Source organism: Marmota monax, unplaced genomic scaffold (assembly GCF_021218885.2).
Source record: "Marmota monax isolate L192 unplaced genomic scaffold, Marmota_monax_Labrador192_F-V1.1 WCK01_AAM20220418_F8-fsc00304, whole genome shotgun sequence".
Classification (NCBI taxonomy): Eukaryota; Metazoa; Chordata; class Mammalia; order Rodentia; family Sciuridae; genus Marmota; species Marmota monax.
This window is the reverse complement of record NW_026694168.1, coordinates 948646-969573: the sequence shown is the minus strand read 5'-3', so window position 1 is coordinate 969573 and position 20928 is coordinate 948646. Positions and strand designations below refer to the sequence as shown.

Sequence of the window (20928 nt, the reverse complement as noted above, 5' to 3'; positions counted from 1 at the left end):
CTGAGTGTAAGTGCTTATCAGTTTGCTTTCTTCTGTTATATTTTTCATTCCCACTGTCACTATTCTTGATTGATTTTTCAAGTTCTGAACTTGAAACATTTGGTATTCCAAAGGAGGATGCTTTATGAACATTATTTTGAATGGTTCACAGAGTTGGCTCAACTTTCCCTTCAATTTCCAGCAACTCACATTATTATAGATTGAAAGAACAGTGCCAGCCTGCCAGTGCTTTTTGATGTAATGTGTGTGGTGTGCTGGACATATTTCATCAAAATGACAGAATGAACAACAGGAGTGTAGTATGTTCTTTAGAATCAAATAATTTTGCTAGATATATAGCAAATAACTACTAGATTTTCTTTAACTTACCCTTTACATTTAAATTCTTGCATTTGGAGACTTTGGCCTTTTTTGGTTTAGGACCTCTGTGGAGCCAGGATCGTTCTTCTGGTTCCTGTGTCACTTTTTGGGAGCAAGTCAAGTTCTTAGTTTGTTCTCTGTAAGTCCAGTAGGTATAGCAAAGTGCTTGTATTTAGCAGGTGATTAATTAGTATCTCTTGATTGAATTAATTATTGCCTCGTTATAGAGAAGTAGCAGTATGGCTCTGAATACTTAATACTTAGAATATACACATAGAAAAAAGTACATTCAAATGTTAGCTCCTAACTGAAGCCTGACCCACAAGGAAGGATCACGATCTCCTGCGATACAGTCCATCAGCACTTCTCATCTTTAATTTGGAGCAATTTTAAAATTTATTTGCAGTGTCTGTATTTTGCCCAAGGTCAACTTGAGAATTGTTCTACACATCTACTGGTCATATGTAAACTACTTAACATAATAGATCATGCACATAGAAAAGGATACATGTAGAAAAGTGGCTGTTTTGTTGACTGGCAAAACTAAGGATTTCATATTCAAAATCTCCTATCCTAGTGTGGTAAATGAATTCAAATAGTTTAAATTACCTCATGAAAAAGTAGGAAGTCGTGTTAGCAGAGCTGCAAGTGAGAGCAACATGGGCTCTACTCCAAGATCCCTAGGGATGGAATTGTACCATGTAATGTACGTCTGCTGTCCTTGGGTGCAGTTGAGCTCAGCTCTTTTTCAAGATAGTTCTGTAAGTATTTATTCAAACTTAGTATAAGCTCAGCCACAGACATGATGGTGTAAATGATTCAAAAGATGACTAATACTGCCTCACATCCATAGGGATAAAAAAAACACAACAGTAACAAAATATCAAGTGTTGAGGGTGATGAGGAGAAATTAGAATCCTTGTGCACTGTAAGTGGGAAAGTAAAATGATACAGCCACTGTGAAAAACAGCAAGGCAGCTTCTCAAAATGTTGAAAATAGAATTACCATATGATCCAGCACTTTCACTTATGGGTATGTATCCAAAATAATTGAAAACAGGGTCTTGAAGAGATATTTGTATACCAATGTTAACAGCAGCACTGTTCACAAGAACCCAAAGGTGTAAATAACCTAAGTGTCCACCAACTGATGAATCGTTAAAGAAAATGTACATGTACAATGCTAATACTTGTTAAGTACTTGGAATACTTGATGTGTACCACATTATTTCATTCATGATGAAATATAAAACTGCTTACTTTACAGAAGTTGAGCAGAAGAGTAGTTACCAGAGGCTGGAGAGAAAAGTGTGGAGGGAGGGATGGGGGTACTAATTTAGTGACATAGAATAAGAAGTTCTATTGTGCTCTTTCATGATAGCCTGACTATAAAGAGCAATAATTTTTTTGTTTATTTCAAAAAGTTAGGAGCAAGGATTTTGAAAGATTTTACCATAAAGAAATGATAAAGTTTCAGGAAATTTATATGTTTAACTTGTCTTAAACATTATATAGTATATACAAGTATTGAAACATCACATACTACCCCATTAACATGGATTTTTATGTTTTTATATATGAATTAAAATAAAATTAAACAAGGGAAAAAAAGATGACTCAATGTGCTAACTTGTGTTAATGCCCATACCCAGGGGTCAGAGGTAGGGGCAGATTTTGGTGGAATAGAAGAAGAGAGGGCCATTCAGCCTATGGTGAATTTGGAGTATGCAGGGCATCTAGCAGAGGTAGTAAAGGTGGTGAAGCAATCTGACAATGTAACAGTGGTGATGGAAGGCAGATTTCACACAGAGAAAGAGAGTGAGAGGGAGATAATTCAGGGAACTTTTACAAAAATCTAGGCTACAATGACTGTCTAAATTAGGACATTGGGGATATATAGTGATATTATATATTCCCAATATGTATAGTGGGAAGAAGTGATATGATACCCAATAAGGAATTTTCATGAGGGTAAAATCTTAAACCCATGAAATCTAAATATTGACTGCATATATTGATTTTAACAATTAAATAAAAACAAAATAGGCAATAAGAAAAAAACTTATGACTCAGGTCCCTACCCACTCATGAATGCAGCTTTCAAAATTATGAGGTTGACTATTTAATTATCTACTCTCGGTGCTAGGTAATGTAAATAGAGTACTACTGTGAGGAAAAGGTGTTCATATCCAGCCTTATGGTCATAAAATAAGAATTCAGGAAGATAACTGATGTTGCTTGAATTCTGCTTTGAATTGAAGCTGTAAAGCAGATACTTAAATTACCTTTCAGGAGGTTGATTTAAAAAATGAAGACAAACAGGAATTCCTGGAAGTTCTTTATTAACTACAAAGCACATAATCTTTGACAGTAACTAATGAATGAATGGAGAATAAAGTTGGTATTTGGTTGGCTTTATGTAAATCAGTACAAATAGAGAAAGTGTTGTAATTGAAGTGTTTACTATCAGCAAAGTTTGAACTATTAAATTCTAATTGAAAGAAAAAACAGTAAGTAGCTAAGCATTCTACCAATTAGAGGAATTAAGCATTCAGAAATCAAGTTGAATGCCACCTCCAGTTGATGGTAAAAGCACTAGACCTGCCTATCTCAAGCAACCAGATAAATTTGGAGAACCTTTCTAAGCTAAATGTTTGAGGGTATGGAAAAGATTGAAACTAATGTGGGAGACTTCCAGAATGTTATCTTCCAAACAACAAAAGGAAAGGCTGATCATGTGGGGAAACCTGAATTTTACTCTCCGATGTGGGAGAGGAGTTAAGCAGCCCAGCCCTGGAAGATGTAACTTAGGGTGAAGGCAGTAAAAACAATGAATATATAAAACAGGAAACCAAAAGACCAGATTCTGGTCCTTGTGTCATCACTGTATGAGCTGGTCAGAGTCTGTTTCCTCACCTGACAGATGGGAACAATAATAAAACATTTATTATGGGGTAGGTTTGAAGATGAAATTAGTCAATATAATTTAATGAAGAATAAAACTCTATACAACAAATATATGTAGCAACAAAAATATGAGTTACAATATATTAGATATTGGGCATACAATGATAATTAGATATCCCTTGTTTCCTGGAGTAGGCACCTGATTGTGATGTCTTGATGCCACTTTATAGAAACGTGTGGAGTGAATGGGGAACAAAGAGAGGATCTCTGAACTCAGGTATTTTCTAGAAGAAGATTTTTGAAGATAGAATCATAGTAGGAAACTTCATATAGGCTTCAGTTCTTAAGGTTTACACTCATAGTCTTAAAATGGTGAATGATAAAGGTGCTATCAGATTACTTAAATTTGAAGTCTAAAATGTGAAATTAAAGATAAAAACATGAAATGAAAAAATTTAAATTCCAGCATGTTATTCTTTGATTAAAAATAATGATCCAATAGAACCTTTTTTTAGACTGTTAAATTATGAAATTATTGCAAATATTGAGATAAAAAACAGAATTATTTCTGTCTGAAGGAAAATGTGAAAACTGAGTAATATGTGAAAACAGTTTAATCAACTCAGATATTTTGGGGTATCTCAGTGCTGATATTCCATTTTTCTGTTTCCACATAGAGGCATAATAGTTGATGTTTGTTATGGTTTAGATATGTGGTGTCCCTCAAGATCTCCTGTGTGAGGCAACGTAAGATCATTCAGAGACAAAATGATTAGTTGATGAGAGTTTTAACCCAATTTCTGATAGGGATTAACTAGGTGGTAACTGAAGGCAGGTAGGGTGTGGCTGAAGGAGATAGGTTACTGAGGGCATGACCAATTTAACTATATAAATATAATGTAATAATATAATAAATATTTATATAAATATCACATATTTATATCATTTATAAATATCACATATTTATATAAATATATAAATATAAAGCCTTTAAGTTCATATTTTGTGCCTGATGAAGAGAGATCTCTCTCTTAGATTCCTAATTGTCAGTTCCTGAGTTTTCTCCCGCTTACACATTCTTCTGCCATGATGTTCTGCCTCACCTCAGGCTCAGAGGAATGGACTTTGCTGTCTGTGGACTGAGACCTCTAAAACCTCCAGCATCAGATAAACTTTTCCTCCTCTGAAATTGTTCTTGTCAGGTCTTTCAGTCATAGTGGTGAAAAAAGTGACTGTGTTCATGTCCTGGTCTTAGTTTCAGGGTCAATTCTGGTGACCTAGTCATTACTCTACTTCTTTATTCCCACTTGATGAAGCGCATATTTTATATATATATATATACACACACACACACACACACACACATACACACACATATATACATATTCATACACATATATATTATATATATGCATATATAATTTTATTTTTAAATTGGATAATATTATTTCATAGTTCATGTGGAAGAATAAATGTTTGAGAACAACCAATTAAAATATGAAGAAGATGAACAGCAAGGAGGCATTTTTACATTTGATATCAGAGCGTACTATAAAATGTCTGCGATCATTTTAGGAATAAATGACTCAGTGGAAGAGAATATAGAATAATGACTGTGGTGCCTATAGGAATTAATATTGATGTGCATAGTAGTTTCAATTTCTTTTGGAAGTGAATAAAATGTATTCCCATTTTATACCATATTAAAAAATAAATTCAAGGCAGATTAAAATGTAAAAAGTTAGTCTATAATGAACATATGAAAAATAAAACATTTAGGAAGACTTCTTTATTCAAGACTAATAGCCCCATTACTCACAAAGAAACAAATTATTTAACCACTTAAAAATTGAAAATCTATTACTAAAAACCTATACTCACAACAACGTTGATAAACACACTATCAATCTAGAAAATATATGTAAAAATGATGGATAATGCCTATAGAAACAAGGAAATTGGCAAGACAAAGGCAAAGACCCAAGAAAAATGGACAAATCTTAATAAAGATATGATTTACAGAAGAGCAAATACAAGTAGTCAACAAAAACATGAAAGGATACTTAAGTTTATGTGTAGAAAAGTGCAAATGAAAATAGAAATAGGATATAATTAATATTAGAATGGCAGAAATTATTGTTAGGATATAGAGAAAAAGTTATTCATCTATTGTTGATAGAAATAGCCCTTTTTTCAAAAGTCTTTGAAAAAGCTTAGAATTGCAGTGCTTGAAACTTACATCATAGAGGGAAAAGCATCTACTTATAAACAAATATTTATTATGGCACTTTTATTATGTCAAAATCTAGAAACAAATCACTCATCAGTAGGGTATATCCATGCTTTGGAATTTTATGCCACCATTATAATATATATTAGAGTTATAAGGATAATTTGGATTATCGTCCATGAGGTATTAATGTGTGAGAAAAAAGTTTAATAATTTGAGTAAATAAAACAGTGAAAAGCAAATTCTCTATATGTATCTGTAAATGTATTTCTGAACACATTTAATCCTGTTCTATGTAGGATTATATGAAAAAACCCAAAGGACACACCATGTTGCCAACATATGTTAGAATTGAAGTGAGGGTACAATGCTTTTGTAAACGGTAGCTGGAAGAGATGGGCTAAGAATAAGGGAATATGGAAGGCTGAGTAAAAGGGAAATGAGGGGAGAAGACTACCCTACCCAAAATGTGTACACATGAATAATTTACATTAAAAGGGTTAACAAACTAAAGGAGTTATTGAAATATAAGAGAAATGGCATTGCAGGGTAACTGAATTTGCCTTTATTTGCAAAAAGATCATAAGTTTCAATAGTACATTTTGTAAGAAAATAAATGTGACCCTCCTCAAAATTTAAGCCACTGTTGTGAATTCCCATTTATAGCAAAGGTGTCTCTAGTTTTTCATCTAATAACACAGGTAGAATGTGATTATATTTGCTGGGAATATTGGGGTAATGGAGGAGGTCGCTTGGCCAGACTCCCTGATAGCTCTGGTCCTGTAAGCCATTCTCCATACCCTGTTCTCTGATGCCCAGGTGGAAAGGTTCAGCTTCAGAGAACTGAAGAGTTAAAGTTCTTGTGATTATTCAGAAATCTCTCTCTCTCTCTCTCTTTTTTTTTTTTTTTTTTTTGGTACTGGTGATTGAACCCAAGGGTGCTTTACCACTGAGCCACATCCCTAGCCCTTTTGTTATGGTTTAGATATGAGGTGTCCCCCAAAACCTCACGTGTGAGACAATGCAAGAAATTTCAGAAGTAAAAAGATTGAGTTATGAGAGCCTAACCTAATCAGTGCATTAATTCCCTGATAAGGTGGTAACAGTAGGTAGGTAGGGTGCGGCTAGAGGAAGTGAGTCACTGAGGGCATGACTTTGGAATTTATATTTTGTCCGTGGTGATGTGAGCTTTCTCTGTGTCTCCTGGTGTCATGTCCTAAGCTGCTTTCTTCCACCATACCCTTCTGCTATGATGTTCTGCCTCATCTTAGGTTCAGAGCAATGGAGTTGGCCGTTTATGGACAGAGACCTCGGAAACTATGAGCGCCAAATAAACTTTTCCTTCTTTAGTTGTTCTTTTCTGGTCTTTTGGTTGCAGCAAAAACAACAACAACAAAAAACAATAACAAAAAACTGACTAAAACACCTTTTATTTTTTATTTTGAAACAGGGTCTCACTAAATCACTTGGGGCCTTGCTAAGTTCTGAGGTTGCCCTTGAACTTGCAATCCTCCTGTCTTAGCCTCTGTAGTCACTGGGATTACAGGCATGTACCGAGCTCTGTCATTTTGTTTTAATGATAGATTACTTTCAATGTACTTACCTGAGAATTCTGTTTTTACACATGAATTATATTAACTCATGATCAGTTAAAAAAAAATAGATACCAATTCCTTATATGTCATAGCCCATATTTCTCCCCTCGTTGGACTGTTTTCAAACAAGCATTGTGTGTCTGCTGAAGAAAGAAATTTCTAGGACTCATTTTTAAGATTTAGTTTTTCTAGAATTATCTTCTAAATTTTATTTTTCCAGCCAAATATTATAATAATAAAGGAATCATGTTTGCCAACCTGTCAGGAAAGATTGCTTTTTGCTGTGAAATACAGAAAACTTAACTATGGAGGCCTAAATTTTCCCGCATATCAAGAAATCTGGAGGTAGCCTACTGGGGTTGTATCAGCAGTTCCCCATTTTCATCAGGATCCTAGGCTCCTTCTTTCTCTTTCGTCATCTTTTGCATGTGGCCTTAATCCTCCTGGTCAAAATAGGGATGCATTTCATTAGGCAGGGAAGTGAGGGAAATAGGCAGTGTTTACGTCAAAAAAGTGAAAACTTCCCCCAAACCTTGAACCAGGAAACATGCCACACCCAGCTACATGAACTTTTAGTGGGATATGTAGTGGTAAAGACTTTCTCCTTGACCAAATTTCAGTTAGTTAGGCTCCTCTGAGCCCTCTTCTTAATGAGGCCTTGACTTTTGACTCTGACTGTTCTTTGGCCTGCCGGCCAATATTAGCAAGAATCCTACTAAGTTAGTTATATGATATGATTGCCCTTGATAGCTGATCACATTCTTTATCTCTAACCCCTGATATATAAGTCTTTGGTCTGCCTTTAGCAAGAATCCTGTTTAGGTTGATTTACTAAGAGCCTCCCTAGTCTTGATGTCTCCTCTTATTGACCCTCTTGCTCTGTTTGTTGGTTGTACATTCCCAGCTGTCTTTGGAGTTAACTAGATCTGTCTCCCATAGTGCAGTAGCCATGAATAAAATCTTCCCTACTGTGTTAACAAGTATAAGAGTAATTTTTTTCTTTAACAATAGCCACTAAACAGAATTAGGGTTCTATTAGCTAAGAAGAAGAAAAGAATAGAAAATTGAGAATCAGCTACCTTTCACTGTGACACCAAAGGTCCCTTTATTTTAAAAGCTTGATCATTTCTATTTGAGGAGCAAATGTTGACTTGCAAGATAAATCTTTCTGAGTTCAGGGCTTGCATTTCACTTCCATTTCTCTCAGTGATATACCTGGGAACTCAGTAAAATGAAGCTTGTAAAACTTTCTACCTACATATTTTGTAGAAGTATTGTGAAGTTTTAATTAGCAAATGGCTATAAAGTGATTTGAAGAAAGTTACTGCAAGCACATAATGCTTTGTTAGATAATGTGAGAGTAATTTCACAAAATCTGGATAACTGTCAAGTAATTAAAGGCAAATGCACTGTAGATGCTGTTCTGTGACTTCCATTCAAGTTCCTCAGAGGCTGACACGCCCATTGAGGAGAGAGCAGATCTCATACTGCTCTGAAATGGTTCTTGAAAAATCCTTACTCCTCTTTTAAAATCACTTTCACCATCTGCTGGTAAAAGAATTGAGATGGCTGCCTGTGAACTAAGCAATTAGATGTGCTAATACAGTTGCAGGAGAAAATGATTGTCACACCTGTCTTGTTTTTTTTAAACAACAACAACAACAAACAAAATTCTACCACCCTCAAACCAAAAAACAAAAAAACTCAAAAAAACACAAAACAAGAAAAAGCTAACAACATCAGTAAAATGAAAACCATCTGATTTTCTATGAAAACAAAACTTGAGATTCTTAAGAACAAAAACAAAAAAGAAAACCCAAACCAACAAACTCAACTACATTTTCAGATGTTATTATGTGTACTGAAAATGTAGTCATTTTACAATCCTCTTAATTAATAGGAAAATTAAGGTCTCGAGAAAAAAACCTCATCAAATGTATATGACCTTGTGTTTTCTCTCCTTTTGGATTTTGAGGGAAAATAAAGAGGGGGAAGAAACATGACTTTAATTGAGATGTTTCATTTTACTTTGTCAGTGAAATCTTTTATCCACCTACAAAAGATAAAATTAATATGTATAAACCAATAAAGGAATACATTGCTTAAGAATAAATTTACTATGCTGGACAGTGTAGTGCATGCCTGTAATCCCAGAGGCTCAGGGGCTGAAGCAGGAGTATCACAAGTTCAGAGCCAGCCTCAGCCACTTAGGGAGGTGCTAAGCAACTTAGGAGACCTTCTCTCAGGATAAAAAATAAATAGGGCTGGGGATGTGACTCAGTGGTTAAGCACTCCTGGGTTCAATCCCTAGTACTGAAAAAAAAAAAGAATCTACTGAATTGAAATATAATAAAATGGAATCTCTTAATCCTGGTATAGGATACCTGAAAATTCTTGGCAAATATAGAACAAAATTTAACATTCAGAAATTAGTAGGCTACTAGAACCTACCTTTTAAATCACTGTTATTCATTCAGGTGTTGTTGTTTCCCACTTAGACCTCATACTCTTACCTTACAGAGAAATTGAAATAGAGATAAAATTTAAAAATTTGCATAGATTATTGACATTATAAGTTTTAAACTCAATGAAATCGTGTCATGAAATTTGGAACAATAGAAGAGCTTCCTAGCACCAGGAAAACTGATGTAATGTCACATGTGTGCTTAATTCATAAGTAAGTCCTATCTACCACTCTGATGTGATGAACCATATACCATTCTAAATGAAGAAATTTCTGAGGCCCAAGAATTTCCAATTTCATAATCCCTTCAGAAAAACTTACTTATCTTTTTGACTATGAGATTTTTATATAGTCTTAATATTTAAAATGAATTTGGTACACCAAATTTTGATTAAACTTAATTTTTCTAGAAGTCTCTATTGTATGATGGTAAATATAGGATAATATCATGCTCTAATATTCCATCTAAACTGTTTAGTAAACTTTGTGTGCCCCCACTATATGGTAAACCTTCTTCAAATTAAGCAATGAATATCCATTGGTAAGTTTATAATCATTTTACTTTTATCATTTTACTTCTATAATAACAAGTGGAATGCAAGACTCACTGATTTTAGCAAAAGTAACAATATTTCCAAATACTGCAGTCTAGTATATAAAGACGCTCAACATATTCTTTTCTGGAATGGTAATATGTGAGTATTCAGGAAGCATTTTATTACCTGGCTACCTGGCAACCTTCTAAGAGTTATAAAATAAATGAAGACTTAAGGTTAATAAGATTTTTCTGTGGTGTAATGATTTTGTGTAGGTCAATGAACCCTGAAGTAGAGCTTGCTATGTGAAAAAGCTCCTGGACTCAAAATATCTGTATATAAATAATATAAAATGTTATAAAATATCAATATATAATTGCTAGAGATTTTCTTGGGTCTGTTCTAGTTTCTAGTACTAAAGTTGCTTAGTATTATTCATGTACACGAGTTTCCTTTTTTGTTCCAAACTGAGATTAGATTTAACACTGTAATACACACAAAGCTTACAAAATAGCATTAAGCACCATTTGGATAAAGTTCCATGAAGGATGCTGACTACCTGCTCTGTCCATATTATATACTAAAGTTGTGTTGTCTTGCAGTGCAGGTCCACCCCACCAATGGATCTCTCAGCAATAATATCCAATGGTGTGTGCTTTTTTAAAAATAAGAATTTGTACATATATGTAAAATATTGATTGGGGATGGCCAAATCCATACTATATGAATAAGATGTTCTTGTTTCCTAAGCAACTAACTTGAGCTTAAATTTATATATTACAGACTCTCAATGCTGTTTTCTTCTTCAGGAAATAAGAAACTTTTCTCTAAAATCTTTTTTAACAACTACTGTACTTTTATTAGTTTTTCATAGTAGCTCTGAAGTTGCTTTAAGTCCATATTTTAACTTAACTGTCTTCTCCAAACTCATTTATAAACAGCTCCAGGTAATGGTGGAATTTAAGAGAAAGTATGTCCTCTAATAATGCTTTAAAAAATGCTTATGTAGGGTGGTGACTTGTTTTCAGTGTAGTGTCCTCTCTCCAAGTCTGATTTTGTCCCATTTTGCTGTGTTCTCTGTGTCAATGAGACATGTGACTTTCTGTGATCTTGAGTTTTGGTGAGAAAGATACTGAGGCAGGTTCTCCCAGGTGTACAGAAATCATGAAACTCTGTCCTGTCCTGTGTGTTATTAACAAGTATCTTGCTTGCTTCTGGAGCCAATGGATAATAATCACACATAATTTTTTTTTTGTATGGACTAAAATTCCACAAAACTGTAGCAAGAAATGATAATAAAATGGTAAGATATATGAATTTCTCAGGGAGTGATTGGCAGTAGTTTTTAGTTTCTCAGAAAAGCTGAATCATAGCTGCATTTTATTTGTTCTTATCCTAGAATGTAGCTTTACAGAAATTACATCTTTTTTTCAGTTACTGTTATTGTCAAATCGTTTTCTTGATTTGAAAGCTGGTGCTGACTTGTAACTATTTTGCAGTGGATTAGTATCTTTTGCTATTTAACTTCTTGTTACAAAGACCTATAATTTAACTGAAATAATCACCTCAAAAATACAGACTAGCTGGATGGTGATAATACAAATTATGTTTCTTTATACCCCAGGGGAGTGCCAGTGTTCTCTTTGGAAAGTGCCAATAGTGTCTTTGAGTAGTGCTCTCGGAGGGAGGTGGTGGGTTCTTGAAATGCCAGACTGGCTAAAACTTTATTGCTTCTCAAGAAGAGCCTTATTCTCATGGAGGAAATAATAAACATGAAGAGGAGAGACACTTCACAGTTTTGCTGTTGGACAAAATTTTCTGGTATTTTGTTGACTATTAAATGAAGAAAAAAATCTAGCTAGACATTAGTCTTACCTTGCAGTAGCCTCTCAGCACTGCTAAACTTTCTGGCCAGCCTGTCTCCCTTCCCAATATGCTGAGTTCTTCTGACATGCACAGTTCTTTTTTGCCTTTGTTTGTATTGTGTCTTTAGCATAAGAACTCCTTCTCCCACCACTACTTCCACCTGTCATAGTTCTTATTGTTCTTCACAAAGTCCTTTCTCATCTCCTTCATCGGATGTGCTCTTTCCTTCTCATTTGGACTCCTAAAATAACTACTTTTTATCTGTCATAAAAAACATGCATATTCTTCCTTAATTGTTATTTGTTCATGTTCCTGTTTCATTCCTCCCATGAAATTCTGTGAAGTTCCTGAAATTAGAGGCCATGTTAATATTTAAGTATCCAACCAAGGGGCATTAAGGCATGGATACTTAGATTCATACATCAAATAGCTCCATAAGATTCCATCACAGGAATCATTGTCTCCAAATTTATATCCACTTAAGTCAAGTTACTCCCAAAAGACATGGCCTTATGATCAGCCAGAATAAGACGGCATCTTTAAAAATTGGTCTTGATTCTGTGGTCTGTTATCACAGAACATGTTTGTTTATTTGTATAAAATATAAAAGAGGAGAAATGAGCTCCTTACCCTGAGTGCAAAACCAGGCACTTGACTCTTAACATGACTACACATATAGTCATATATATAATTACATACTTGATCATGTTGAATGTCTGATTCTGAAATATGCAAATGCTTACTCTTAAACTCTAATGTATCTCATAAATTTTCTCATAAATTGCTCTAGAGGGACAAATTTTAAGGCAATAAAAAGAACTTTAAAGATTAACAAATTGGAAGATGATGGTTTATATATAAGGAGTTCAAAGCATCAGTTGCTTCTTTTTTTTTCTGTAAATAGTCAAATGTAGTATTGTATTATGTTTCTGAAAGTCTTTCTGTTTCCAAAGAACTAACCTCTATCAGTTCTTGAAATTTACTGTGTTGATCCTAGAAAGATAAGTATTTAATTACTTATTAAGTTTAGGGAAGAATAAGTAAATTTTTAATGTATAAAACTTGATCAAAAGAACAAGGAATATGAAAGTGAACTGAGCATGGGGGAAATTAACAAAAACTTTCAGTATTTAAAGATTTACTTTTAATACTCCTACTTTTAAATTGAAAATTTAGAGATTTTCAATCATTACCTAATAGAGAAAAATATGTTTTAATATAATGAAAACACTGACATATTGATTGACAGGTTGGACATTTTTACTTCAGAGAGTGTGTGATGGAAAATGTGCAACATACCTGTCTTGGCTCCATCTGTCTACCTTGTCAATCATCATCTAGTAGATGAGAGCATTTACAAAGACTTGTAAATGTACATGAGTAGACTCGTATACATATAAAAACCAAATAAGAAGTGGAAAAATGTATGGATTTGGAGTGTAGATGGAAATTATTTTCCTTGGTCATCCATTTTCTTCCCTACTTAACATGGGTAACACCAGGAAGAAGTCAAATTGCCACTCTGGGTTTGGCTATTTTTGGTAATTACAATACTTTGCATTTTTCTCAGGTATATTTTTGTAAGGCTATATTTAAGTTTTTAAAATGAGGTGAATAATGCAGCTTACAGAAAACTTAGACTGAAGCCTTAACAATTAAGACCATTTAATTTCTGAAATAGGTGCACACAGTGATTAGTTGGCAGAAGGATGCTTTTAATTCACAATTCTGGCATTTTGAAATTGTGATAGTGATTATATAATCAGGATCCTAAGCTTGTGGCATATTTGAAGTAGAAGTGTTGAAAGATTGTTCAGGGGTGGTGATAAATGACCAAAATGAGACAGTATGGCTGAGTATAATTTTAAAGATTAAAAGACTGGCTTCTACTGTTTGGCAGAAGGCAGATTGGACATGACTGTGGTTAATACTGATTATGTGACCTTGGGCAAGTTGCTTAAATTCTCTGGGTCTCAGTGTCTTTCTTTGTAAAATCAGTGAAGTGGATAATTGCTGAGATCCCTTTTATTTCTAACATCTGGGATAAATTTGAGCAGTCAGACAGCGGCAAATACTTTGGAGTTTGGGACCCCCTTGCCTTTGAGTTGCTCAAGCAGAGGCAATATCAGTGCATGTTAAAAGTGGGCCTCCTTATTTCTTGTGACCAGTTATGACCATTCATAGAGCTTAGCTTTTAGTTACCATGGAGGATGTTAGGCATTTATTTTTAACCCCTACATTTGCAGCTTCAGTTAAATATTGCTTGCTTATATAAAACATCAATATTATGTTTTCTTTCCTGTGTTTAAACTTATTTGTACAGACTTAGGCTTTTGCAGACTAAGGCAGGTAACACTGCTGTATATTTCTGTCATCTGTGACATACCTTTTGTCCATGTTTCTTCTCACTTAAACAGGCATTTATTTACCAAGGAGATGAGAGCACCTTGACTTTCAGTGTTCAGAGACTTGACTTTCTTAGAGTACATAATGCTGGAGTAGAAATTTGAAAGGATGGATGGAAATTGTCCCAGTGAACTAGAGTAGGGCTTTCCATCAAGATGACTGAATGTGAAGAATGCCTGCAAATTTCCAGAGGTAACATCACTAGATCCCCAGTACATCCTTATTTTTCAGTTGTTGTCGAGAAGTTTGTGATGAAGCGGATAACAAAGTTCTTAATTTTGGTAAAACCTAATTTTGTCTCCCCATTAATCCACGAGACCCAGACTATCTGATAAAATATGAGCCAATACATGATTTAAAATTTTCATAAAAATGAAAGTAGAATTAATAAGACATTGTTACCTTATATGCATATGTGACTACACAACTGGTGTGATTCCACATCATGTACAACCAGAAGAGTAAGTTATATTCCATTTATGTATGATGCATCAAAAATGCATTTCTACTGTCATGTATAACTAATTAAAACAAACTAAAAAAGAAACCTATGAAATCTCAAAAATAATTTCTAGTTGCCACATTAAAAATGAAAAAAGAAACAGTCAAAATTAATTTTAATGACACATTTTATTTACCCAACATATATAATACACAGAGAGTCCCCAATTTATGATGGCTTGATGTATGATTTTCTAACTTTACAATGGAAAGAAAGTATAACCAAATAGTATGACCCCCTTAACATGTGACCAATGTAAAAATTATTAATCATGTTTTATTTTTCTGGTACTGATTTTTCAAAATTTAGTGGCCCATTTACAGTTTAAGCCTATCCAGTTCATACTCTAAATTTTTATCTGAAATACTCAATCTTTATTTACATATAATAAAATTATTGTTAAAAATACATTTGCCAGGTACAGTAGTGCACTCCTGTAACCCAAGATACTTGGTAGGCAGAGGCAGGAGAATGGCCAGTTTGAGACCAGCCTGGGCAACTTGGTGAGACCCTTCTAAAATAAAGTAACAGGGGCTGGGGATGTGGTTCAGTTGCAAAAGCTCTTGCCTAGCATGTGTAAGGCCCTGGGTTAAATCCCTGGTGCTGCCCCAAAGAACAGAAAAACAACCCAAAACTTAAAAAGAAAAAAAGAGAGATTTATATACCCATTTTGTTCAAAATATGAAAAATTTTAAAGTAGCTGAATCATAAGTTTTAAAATAAATTAATTATAATTAAATGACATTAAACTTAAGCTTTACTACAACAAAATTGTTTATCACTCATATAAGCCATATTTTAAATTCATTTGAAACTAATCACTTCTTATTACTTCTTTTCTCTTACTGTCCTGGTCTGAGCCACCATTCTTTTCTTCCCTCCCTCCCTCCCTCCCTTCCTTCCTTCTCTCCTTCCTTCTTTCTTCCCCTCCCCTCCCCTCCCCTTCCCTTTCTTTCTTTCTTTCATATAAGAAATTGAACCCAGGGGAGCTTTACCACTGAGCCACATCCCCAACCCATTCATTTTGTTATTTTTATTTTTTTAAAATTTGAGACAGGTCTTGCCAAGTTCTTTAGGGCCTCCTTAGCTTGGTGAGGCTGGCCTCAAACTTGTGATCCTTCTGGCTCAGTTTCCCACCACTGCCTCAGGCAGGCTCCACCACGCCTGGCCCATTCTCATTCTTAACTGGGCTGTTTATACTCTTGCTCTGTTCAGTCTATTCTCTACCCCATATATGTAACCTGAGACTTTGTGCATAATTCCACAGGCTTTCCCAGTCTGAATGAAAGCTAAAGGTCTGATAATGGGCTCAGTTCTACTTGTCTTTCTGACCTGATCACTTTCCTCTTTTCTGGGTTTATTGACCTCTGTTCTCTTCAAGAAACAGAAGTCAGGCTCCTGTGTCAAGGCCTATACAGGAGGCCTATATCCCTCAGCCTACCTCCTGCTTCCTCCACCCTGTACTGCTTACTTTCTTACCTCTTCTGACTTTTACTCATGTGCTACCCTCCAGGGAAGCATTCTCTGACCAACAGGCTCAGCCCATTTCTTCTCTGGAGCCTCTGTGTAAACAAGAAAATGTTGCTCTTTCTGGAGGCTGAGTCTGTATTTTTTGGCTGGACAAGCAGACAGGCTGTGGGGCTACTTCATGGAAGGGTACCTGAGGGAGGTTTTAATCCATGCAATTAGCATCTCAAGAGAAACCTGTTTGGAGTGCTACCTGGAGCTACTTTTGTGCAAAGACTGAAACCCTCTTCCGCTAGGAAGTTTTCAGCCCATGCTGCCTGCCTCATCTGGGCACCTTTTTGTACTGCCAAAATGCACATTGTCATGTCGAGGCCCTGATGGCCACTCTACCCTCCTCCCACCACACATCCCTAGTCCCTTTGTCACTTTATTTTTCTACATAGCATCTACCATCATCCAAGGAATGAAAATGTTAGGCCCCCTTGTTCAAAGAGTATTAAGGATTTCAAGATGGCAAAGCAAGGTAGTAAAACAAGATAGTAAAAAGCAAAGGATGAGGACTTCTGAGCTTAAGACTTTGTGCATTTGCCTAGGTCACATGCCAGGAAGCTGGCACTGTCAACACTCAGTTTTCCTCACTCATTCTGTTTATCACAGGTCTTCTTTTACTAGACTATAAGCTGCAGTTAAAATAGATTGTTGGTGAATAAGTTAATATGGTAAATGCTAGGCTACAGGCTTTAAATATATTATCCTCAAAACCAATTTTACAAATGAGAAAGCTGGGTCAGACAACACTGTTAAAACTACTTTCAAGTCTGGGGAGATGGAGGCAAGTAAGCTGTTCCCTACCTCCTGAGATGTGAAGAAAGAAGCCTCAGTGAGATTTGACAACTTCCCTAGGAGAATACAAGTGCCAGGTATTTATCTTTTCCTTTGGGTCCTACTTCAGGCAATAACTTAATTTTGACTCTTCTGTTTTGAGTGGGTGAAGAGAACAGTCACGTGAGGAGAGGCAGCCACCAAATACATTTCTCTATTTCTCTCCTTAGACTTGAAAATGCCCTTGATGGTAACACTACACACTTTTATGTGTATTTTCAATTATGCCATCTGCTCTATACAAAACATCTATGAAGTAGGTAGAATTGTGCTTTTTCCACTTTGCAAATGTGGGGTGTGAAACACACTAGTTAGGAGAGGGACTGCCAGATCCTGCCTTTGAAAAGCCAGCGCTTCTCTTAGTATTGTTTAAAAATTGATAATTTGTAAAAATAATTCTTTTAATTTGTTTCAAATTTCTTTTTGGAGAAATGCCTACCATTTTTTTCTATTTCTTCGTAATGAAGATACTGAGGAATTCATATTATTTTTTTTAAACTGTATTTCATCATCATGCTAAGAGAAATAAGTGAGGCTCAGAAATTCAAGGGTCAGGTGTTTTCTCTAATATGTAGGAGCTGGAGAAAAATAAGAAAAAGTAAAAGGAGATCATATGAAAATAGAAGGGAGATTGGTGAAACAGAGGAAGGGGATTGAAGGGGGAGGAAGAAGGGACCCAAAAAGGAAAGAACTATGGAATGAAATTGCCAAATTATGCTATGTACATACATGAATATAGCACAGTGAATTTCACCTTTATGTTTATCTATAAAGCACCAATTTAAAAAATAGTAAATAAAATAGAAAACTTGTAGAGTAGGAGAAGGAAAACAAAAGAAGGAAGGAAGGAAGGGAGAGAGAGGAAGCACTGAAGAAGTAGAGCAAATCATATTCCATGGATGTCTGATTATTTCAAAATGAACCCCCCTATTATGTGTAACTCTAGTGCACTAATAAGAATATTAAAATACCATGGTTCTTTTTGAGCTTGTATGAATTCCATAATGAAAGTAAGGGGTTTTTTTTGTTTGTTTTTTAAATAAAGAATTAGAGTCGCTGATACATTGGATGGACTTTGAAAGTGGTGTGGCATGGCACATCAAAGATTTGGTAAGGTGTTTATCAACGTAGGTAGCTGGATGAATTGTTTCCTTGATCCAGTGATTACATGGCAATTTGATATGTTGACTTTTGATGAATTTCTGAGGAACTATGATACAAGCAGTTGCTTCTGATGAATTTCTATCAATTGAGAAACAGATTGTATTTCTGGGAAAGGTAACTTAAAATATTTCTTATCATTTTTGTACTTGAGTTTCTTGGCATTCACTATTGAATAATTATTTCTGGATAATGTTGTCAGAACCAGACATTCTAAAAATAAAACATGCTCTCATAGGAATAACACTTTCTCAGGATAAGGATATTTAAGTAAAATCTAGCCACTTTGCATATGGCACTTTGCGGTTTTTGTTTCTCATCCTGATTCAGTTGATGATATCGTAAGTCAATAATTAGTTATTTCATATACTCATGCCAGGCTTAGTTATTGTGTATGAATTCAGTCAAGTGTATCCATTTCTTCATAAATCTTATATGAGACATCTAGGTGTTCTTTACTTTACCCATTAAATATATTTCCTGAAAAATTCGACTTTGTAAACAAAACCATATATTAAATGTAGTAGGGAATTTGTTATTTAAATTCTTTGATGAAATAGAGAATCTTGAAAAACCAATTTATTTTGTTTGCTTATATTCTGGTTTAGGCACTTTCCTTATTCCTTTCCAGAGTTAGCCACCCATTTCCTATGTGACAGGTATAGAGAGTGACAGTGTGGAAATTTCTCTCTGGAGTAGTTCTCTCTATGCTCCAGTGTTTTGAATATAGTTTCTAAGAGGAAGAAAAAGATCCATATCAGGTGCTACAAATAGGATGGGGAAACATCTGAAAGGTTGAGATCAACTGATTTTCTTTGACACAGGGTGTTCCTAGCAAATGAGCATCTCATCTGTATATGTGTGATGGCTGCAGGGGTTATCTTATATCAGATTTCAGGGTCCAGTTTAGCAGAAAAAGAAGTAGAGGAAGGATTTTGTCCTGATATAGTAATTTGGTTCCTTTCTGAGGCATTGACTATAATTTCAGTTGGTGTTTGGACTCAACATTAATTCCTGTTGAGATGCTTGTCTGCTTTTCCCCTACTTCCTTTAATTAGTGTCATTATAGGTGGTGTAGCATAGGTTTTGTTCCTTAATTGTGATTTTGAGCTTTTGTGAATGGATGCTTTGGGACCCTGGGTCACTCTCAGCCCAGCTCCCAACGGACCTTTTGGGCAGACTAGAGATGCTACCCTCCCACACTTTCTGGCAGTCTTGTGCTAAGTACAACAGAATTGAAGGTGGTAGATTTGTATGGATTTACTTGGGCCTCAAAGGTCTCTTTTACTTTTAGGTTTTATAATGTTCCATGATGTTCACATTTAGGATATATAATGAAAATGAGCACTGTGAAAATGAGCAGAGCCAAATTACAGGTTAATTTGTTTGATAGAATCCTTACTTAAAACAATGAATGGAATCTCCTTAATGGTTTAGTTTTCTTCTTTCTGTTATACTGCTTCCCAGGGATCAGTTCTGTTAAATTGGATCCATGTTGTAGGATTTTCATGAGATTTGGAAATGGTGTGTGTGTGTGTGTGTGTGTGTGTGTGTGTGTGTTTAGCACAGTGTCTAGTCTATTAAGCATTCAATAAAAGTTTGCTATAGGATTGGGGATGTAGCTCAGTGATAGTGCACTTGCCTACCAAGCATGAGGCTCTGAGTTCAGTTTCTAGTACTGGAAAACAAGATTGCTATTTATCTTTATTCTTACCATATCTACTATGGTTACAACAGCTGTTGCTGTTATATTTTTTGAACAGTTTTAGACTAATTAAACAGAAATATTTTAAGCCCCTGGGTTAAAGTCTTATACTAGTAATTGTGTACACATTATCTTAATTAATCTGCAGGGCAGGCTGCTGAGGTGGGTGTTACCTGCCTCTTACCTAAAGGTGGAAAGTACAGCTCAGAGCTGTTCAGAATGTGTTGTTGAGACTTTTAAAGAAATTTAGCTGTGATTTGAACTAAGTCTGATCGCAGATTCTTTGTTTTTACCTTAATGAATGCCATGAAAGTTTAGAGAGAAATCTAGAAATGATACTGATTCAGGTTAGCATGCGAAGGTTGTTGCATCAGCCTGAGTACCCCCTTACTTGGACCTGTAGGTCTGTTCACTATGTGGAAATAGACTGGGGAACTTGATAACCTCAGTTGCACAAACTCAATTTTCTACTGACTCTCATGGTTGCCTTTAACTTATCTTAGCTTTCATCATTCCTTAGTCCCAGGAGACAGCAGCCTGTTGGCCACATAAGACCACTAATACCTAACATTTGACTTGGTGATTGTATCAAACACTGAAGTCTACCACATAGAGTGATTTCCCATGGACATTCCTAACATATTAAAGAATCAACTCTTCCAGGAGTAAGGAAGCTCTGGGAAGGTTCATGGAGCTATTGTGTGTAGAAAACCAGACTAATTGGATGGAAAAGAAATGCTTTGGGTGTTTATCCTGGGGCATTTAAGAGAGTTAGGGGTGTGGATGGTATCATTCCTCTCCTTGCTATATCTACCATCAACTTTTCACCTAGTTACTTCTTTTATAG

The 20928-nt window shown here is 35.2% G+C and overlaps 1 protein-coding gene across 2 annotated transcripts in view; it reads left to right on the top strand.

The window, feature by feature from the left end:
* The window catches only part of Tafa2 (TAFA chemokine like family member 2), a 445981-nt gene that overhangs the window by 215954 nt on the left and 209099 nt on the right, over positions 1 to 20928 (top strand). The window lies entirely within an intron of this gene.